Raw genomic sequence first — 7,183 nt, 5'->3', positions numbered from 1 at the left:
TCAAGAACTGGCCTAGACCTACCACATCAGAAGAAGTCAGAAAATTTCTTGGGTTTGCCGGCTACTACCGGAAGTTTATTAAGAATTTTTCCAGGATAGCAAAACCTTTATCAGAACTGATGCCCAAGTCTGCTTCAAAGAAACCACGACGAACACCCACAGATGTCAACTGGATATGGGATGAAGATCAGGAGAATGCCTTCACGGAGCTGAAGAATCATCTCTCCACCCCACCAGTACTTGGATACGCTGACTACTCAAAGCCATTTGAACTACACACAGATGCCAGTGGTCATGGATTGGGTGCAGTGCTGTATCAACATCAGGAACGGAAGTCACGGGTCGTTGCCTATGCAAGTAGAGGACTAAGCCGATCTGAGAGAAACTACTCAGCACACAAGCTTGAATTCTTGTGCCTGAAGTGGGCTATCTCAGAGAAGTTCCACGACTACAGTAAACTACGGTTATAACGAACTCAAAGGGACCACTGATTTTAGTTCGTTATAATATTGTCATAGCGACTGATTTACAACACCCATTGTCTGAAGAACATTTAATTGCAAAGGCTCATTACCCTGGAGCCATGACATCTATATGCCTTGAAACACTTAATTGCTGTTATTTATAAGATGCTAATCCTATTTGTTAATCCCCATTTTTGTGTACATCCACCGTCTGCCTTGGTCCAGATTCGGAGAGAAGGGGTTTGACTCTCTTACCAAGCAGATCTCTCTCCCACAGCCCAGAGTGTTGTACCGACTCTCTGTGGCACCCTCAGTTATTTTCTAAGTATATGAAAATTGTTAACTGTTCTTGTAAATAAAATTGTGATTAGTCTCCTGTGACTCCGGCTCTTTGCTGACTAATTCCCCAAGAAAACCAGCACGCCATTTGGAAGGCATTGTTCACCCAGAGCAGTTCCATGATAATTTGGCGGAGAATCATCATTTTCGGAACCACGGAGCCCAGGAACTAACTACGACCAGCTACAAGAACCCATTGGAGGACATGTCCAACCGTGATCATCTGATGGAATAACAAGCAAGCTGCATCCACCTCTGACCTCAACACTGGATTAAAGACAACCAACTCCTCCAAAAACACCAACAAAGGAAGAAAAAGTCTTCAAATATTGTAAGTACTACATTGTTGATTACTTGTCTTTCTTTAATTTAGTACGGTACATACTAATAGATGTCATGGCTCCAGGGTAATGAGCCTTTGCAATTAAATGTTTTTCACAATGGGTGTTGTAAATCAGTCGCTATGACAATATAACCAGGGTATTTTGGAAAAAAGGGGTTTTTGGTATTTACTTAAAATGTAGTTTACTAAATTAAGCTTTGGGGTAAAATATAGATGCATATGAGAGAAGTGACTGTACAGGGTGAGGGCATCACCCCCAGGGCAAATGATTATTGATTTTGCTTCTCTTAAGTGATAGAGATAACTTTTCATTAGTACGATGAAATTAGTAGAATCTGGTCTTGCAGTAAAAGGGCCAGAAGGGAAATGAATGGATGGAACAAAAATTGTTAGTCTTGATGTGATCAAATATTTCTGAGTACTACTACGTGATTGGAATGTCTTAATAACAAGTGTGGGTATCTTTTCGGAGCCTTCCAGTCTGACAGAGTATTGGGTTTTCATCTATGTTCAGTTGACCAATGATTTGACCATTAATTTAGGAAATTAGTTGAGTGTTTGGTTAGAAGAACTTGATAGAAAGACTGATTGAAATGGGAATTGGGGTTCATAGAGAAATGAGCGATATGACTCATTTCTCATGATGTCAAATATGATGTCGGTGGGAGGAGCTAAAATTATCATCGATAGTATTTTGTTAGTTGTCCGAGAGTGGTGCGGGGAGTCCGGAGCATACAGCTGAACAGAAAGGTTCACTGTAGTTTTGGGATCCCTGGTCAGAAAAGAAGTAGAGTTAAATGTTCATCAGAAAAACTATCAGGCTTTTCAACGTATCATTTAGGTATGTGTTGTACTTAAGTAATTAAGGCAACAACAAGAACTTATCTGAGGACCATGTGTGTATATTTATGATTAATTCTATCATAAATAAAAAGGACTGGAGCAAACCATCTGACTTGTGATTTTGAGAGAGTTACATCATCCCTAGAACCAAGGAGTGGTTGATAAGCACAATTGACCAAAGGTAGAAGGGTAAAGTACCCGGAACCTAAGGTTACAATAACCGTAGTTCGTTATAAGCACATATACAGAATAATACAGCAGTTAGTCGGGACAAAAAAGTAAGTTTGTTATATCCGTCAATTTGTTATAAGCGTGTTCGTTATAAGCGTAGTTTACTGTACTTGACTTTTTGGTCGTCACCGACAACAACCCTTTGACCTATGTGTTAACAAGTGCTCGACTAGATGCAACTGGACATCGATGGCTAGCGTTTCTATCCAGTTATAACTTTAGCCTCAAGTATCGACCTGAAAAAGCCAATACTGATGCTGATGCTCTGTCATGTCTACCAGAGAAGAACACAGATGAAATGGAACAGATTTCGAGGGATTCTGTTGAAGCCATTTGTAACTCTGTACATATCACCAACTTAGTGGAAAGTTTGGACACACACAAGCTAAAGACCAATTACTTGTGGAGATCATAGACCACTTGCGGAATGGGACAAGACCAGACAGAACTCAGTTTCTACGGGACCAAGAGATGACTACTCTGCTTAAAAGCTACAAACAGTTCAAGCTCAAAAGAGGAGTTTTTATACAGAGTCACCGATGTCAATGGAGCTGATCACGACCAGTTGGTTCTTCCATCTAGATGTCGCACTGCGGCTATGAGGAGTTTACATGACAACGTTGGACATCCTGGCAGAGACAGGACAATGTCAATAAGAGAGAGATAAATTCTACTAGCCAGGAATGTCTCGTGATGTTGAAACTCACCTGCTTAATTGTGAGAGATGTTTGAAGAGAAAATCACCAACCAACATCAGAGCCCCATTGATAAGTATTGAGACAACAGAACCTTTGGAACTTGTTTGCATGGATTTTCTTACCTTAGAACCATCAAAAGGAGAAGTAGAATATGTTTTGGTTGTGACTGACCACTTTACTCGTTATGCACAAGCATACCCAACCAAGAACATGACTGCTAAGACAACAACTGAGACTTTCTTTTCGTACTTCATAGTTCATTACGGTCTACCAAAGAGAATTCACTCGGATCAGGGAGCTAACTTCACCAGCAAGATAATGCAAGAGTTATGCCAGTTACTGAACATCGACAAGTCCAGCACAACACCTTACCATCCAATGGGCAACGGGATGTGTGAGCGATTTAATCGTACCTTATGCGACATGCTTGGCACTCTTGATCAGGACAGGAAGAAGAATTGGAAGGCTCATGTAGGACCACTCGTCCATGCCTACAACTGCACCCGCCACGAATCACGAATCAACAGCTCCATTCTATTTGATGTTCGGGAGACACCCCAGACTACCTGTGGATTTAGCTTTTGGCTTGGACATAGAGACACAAGGTACCAAGTCCACCACCGAGTACACCAAGTCATTAAAAGATCGCCTCAGACAAGCCTATGAGCTAGCTACTACATCAGCAATGAAATCACAATCCATGCAGAAGATCGGCTATGATCACAGAGCCAGAGCAGCCATGTTAGAGCCAGGAGACCGGGTCTTAGTGAAGATTGTTGCCTTTGAAGGTAGGCATAAGCTAGCTGACAGGTGGGAGGAAGATGTTTATGTCGTGCTACGCCGACCCAACCCATCCATACCAGTCTTTGAAGTTGGTAAGGAAAATGGTGAGGGGCGGAAGAGAATTTTGCATCGTAACCTCCTGCTGCCAGTTGGTTCCATGCCTAGCCTTGGTGTTACCAATACCCAAACCAAGACGACAGAGGACACTGCCAGTAGCACCAGTTGCTAGGACAACAGAAAGCAACGACGATGATTCATCGGATGAGGATACTGTTGTTGAGTATGCTCACCCTCCACAAGCTTCAGTATCCACTGATACACCAGTGGATGGGCCAACTGAAGAGGAACCATCAGAGACTGTATCTGAAGGAGATGGAGCTCCTATTGCAGAGGGGGAGGAAGAGCCAACTGAGGATGCTGTTCAGCATGTTGAGCAGATTCGTGACGAACAAGAAGATGGCGCTACTTGGACAGATCATGATGATGAAAATGATGACGAAGAAAGAGAGCAACAGCCAACTCCAGAGATAACCACTCCTGTTCCACGTCCACGGCAGTCTACTCGGACCCGGACACAGCCGTAATGGATGAAGAGTGGAGAGTTTGCTCTCTCTGCAGTTGCAGATCGGGACTGGCGTACGCGAGCCAACTATCTCAGCTCACTTCAAGCTGACGGATTGTTCCGAGAACAGCAGCACAGACTTTCTGATGCCATCTTGTATCTTGTCACTGGCAAGGTAAAGTGAAGTGGACGTCATTTTTCGATGGAGGGAAGTATGTGGCTGATGTAGTTTTTGTATCTATTTGTTTTAATTTCATTTTAGGTTTTTACATATATCTATTATATATAACTAGTTGTCAGTTTCAGTCAGCTATAACAAAGTGTATCTGACCTGTCTTACCTACTAACTGCCCCATGGCCAGAAGCTTCATTTGCTGATTGACCAAGCTAACACCTATTGTTAAACTGCATGCTTTGATTACACTGCATACTCTCTCAGCACATGAACTGACAGAACTGCTCAGACCAGCAAAGGATAAAAAGATAATATTAAATAAGGTGAGTTAAATGGTTATAATCTATATTTTGTGTTGTATTTAAATAATACAGTATGTTTAAATTGTTATATGAAGTAAACTAAATGTATGTAATCTAACATAAATGTTGATTATGTCTAAATATTTAAATCTGCATAAGATAAGCTAAACACCCATACTTTATCACTAAAATGTATTCTATCACTTCAATGAAATATGTGTGAAAGTGTTTTACTTCAAGAGTGTTTTAAAAAACTTTGTAATGTACAGATTCAGATGTGATACATGCAAATCATTGTAAATAAAATGTGTATATTACTTTGTTCAATATATTTAATGTTAAATAGTGTTTTAGTCTATGTATTGTTTATTCAGATAATCTATGGTGTTGTCATACGTGTGGCAGTTGGGATCCACACACACCCTTGTATCACCCACAGGGTATGCATTGTGTTATTTATATTTGTCTAAGACTTACAATGTAATCTAATAGTGATGACAACATTTAATGTAAGATCATATCATTAATTTCTGTCTTAAAGTATTGTATATGTTTATATAGAATGTGTAAGCATTATGTATTTATAGTGTGTATATATTATAGTCAAATGAAAGTCAAGGAGTTATCTCCCTTGAATGTCGGTATTGTGGATCATGTATATTACTGTATATGTTCTAGTATAATCGTTTTTAAGGTTCAGTCTATCTTGTGTTTAATGGATGACTGATATATGTAAATACTTACTTGTAATAAGCCTGTGCTATGTATCTAGCATTAATGATAATGTTTTACTTATTATTTATTGTGTAATTATGTGTTTCAGGGTGTATGATATCTAGATCCTTGATCACACTCATTGCATTGCAATAAAGACCTCAACCCCTGTAGTATGTGTTTGTTGACTCGTAAAAGACATGCACTAAACTGCTACATTTATATACGTTTGAGCAGCTGTCCATCTCTCAGAAATAGAGTCAGTTTGGCCTTCGCTTTTGCATCTATTGGCTTTAGGAGATCAGATGGCAGATCTAATGGCAATTCTTGTTTTAACCGAGCCCGGTGTACAGTCTGAAAGTATACCCCCCTTCAAAGTATACCTGGGTAGATTCTGGGGCCTTCCAGAATCTACCCCAGGATAGAATCTTGGAGCTCACAGAATCTTCCCCCTTTTCCAGAATCAACCCTTGGGGGTATACTCTGGGAGTTTCCAGAATCTACCCGGGGGTATAATCTGGGAGCTCCCAGAATCTACCCTGGGTTATAACTACAATGTGAGAGCTCCCAGAATCTACCCTGGGTTATAACTACAATCTAAGAGCTCCCAGAATCCACCATGGGTTATAACTACAACCTAGGAGCTCCCAGAATCCACCATGGGTTATAACTACAATCTAGGAGCTCCCATGGCAGAATCTACAGCAGCCCTGTTGGATTTAAACATTTTTATTTCATTAATGTACATGAAGTTTTCTTTTGGGGGATGCATCTAACTCAGCCTTGGGTCTCTTTTTTCCAAACAGTAATCATGATTAAAGAAATCTCACATTTGAGTTATGAATGTACACGAAGTTTTCTTTTTGGGGATGCATCTAACTCAGTCTTGATCTCCCCTGTCCACTTGCACAAAGCGATCTTATTGTAAATCCTTAAGATCGCGATCTTAGGCTTCGGCTACCATCGCCATCCACTTGCACAAAGTCATTGCAGGCTAAGATCACTGTAAGCTACAATCGAAACTTACAATTGAAAGATATTGTAGCGGCCTAAGATCAAACGTAACTAAGATTGTTCTGTGCATGTGGGCCCTGGTCAATTGCTGTAACAACATTGTCATCTGATTATGTTTACATAAATGCCTATTCAGTACACATCTTATCAGTTTTAAAACATTCATATCCTGTTATTTGGAAGAGAGAAGGAATTTGAGGCACCAAAAAGACAACACAAGACCAATGGTGATGGCAAATGCTTCTTCCGTGCCATCAGTTATTTCCTAACTGGTTAGGAGACGTCCCACTTAAGCCTGAGAGATGCTGTTGTACAAAAGAGTGAGAAAAGGGAAAAGCTAGAATATTACCTTATGCAGAATATAACCAAGTACTTAGACTCGTCAAGGGCAACGGATGCATTGATTATGGCCACTGCTTCTCTTCTGCAAACTGACATTGTTGTCTATACCCATTATGGTTGGTTGGTTGTTTAACGCCGCACACAGCATTATTCCATATGACGACGGTCTGTAAATAATCGAGTCTGGACCAGACAATCCAGTGATTGACATCATGAGCATCGATCTACACAATTGGGATCAATGATATGCATCAACCTTGTCAGCGAGCCTCACCACCTGATCCCGCTAGTCGCCTCTTACGACAAGCATAGTCGCCTTTTGCTGCAAGCATGGGTTGCTGAAGACCCACTCTACCCCGGATCTTCATGGGTC

General features: G+C 40.7%; 1 pseudogene; it reads left to right on the top strand.

Annotated features, from left to right (window-relative positions):
* The first annotated feature begins 3,459 nt into the window (after nt 1–3,459).
* LOC139468145 (uncharacterized) lies at nt 3,460–4,447 on the top strand (annotated as a pseudogene).
* The last annotated feature ends 2,736 nt before the right edge of the window (nt 4,448–7,183 follow it).

The sequence above is a fragment of the Haliotis cracherodii genome, unplaced genomic scaffold (assembly GCF_022045235.1).
Source record: "Haliotis cracherodii isolate W230 unplaced genomic scaffold, xgHalCrac1.p SCAF_2, whole genome shotgun sequence".
Taxonomy (NCBI): Eukaryota; Metazoa; Mollusca; class Gastropoda; order Lepetellida; family Haliotidae; genus Haliotis; species Haliotis cracherodii.
Note: the sequence above shows the minus strand (reverse complement) of the source record. Positions and strands in the feature narration are given on the sequence as shown.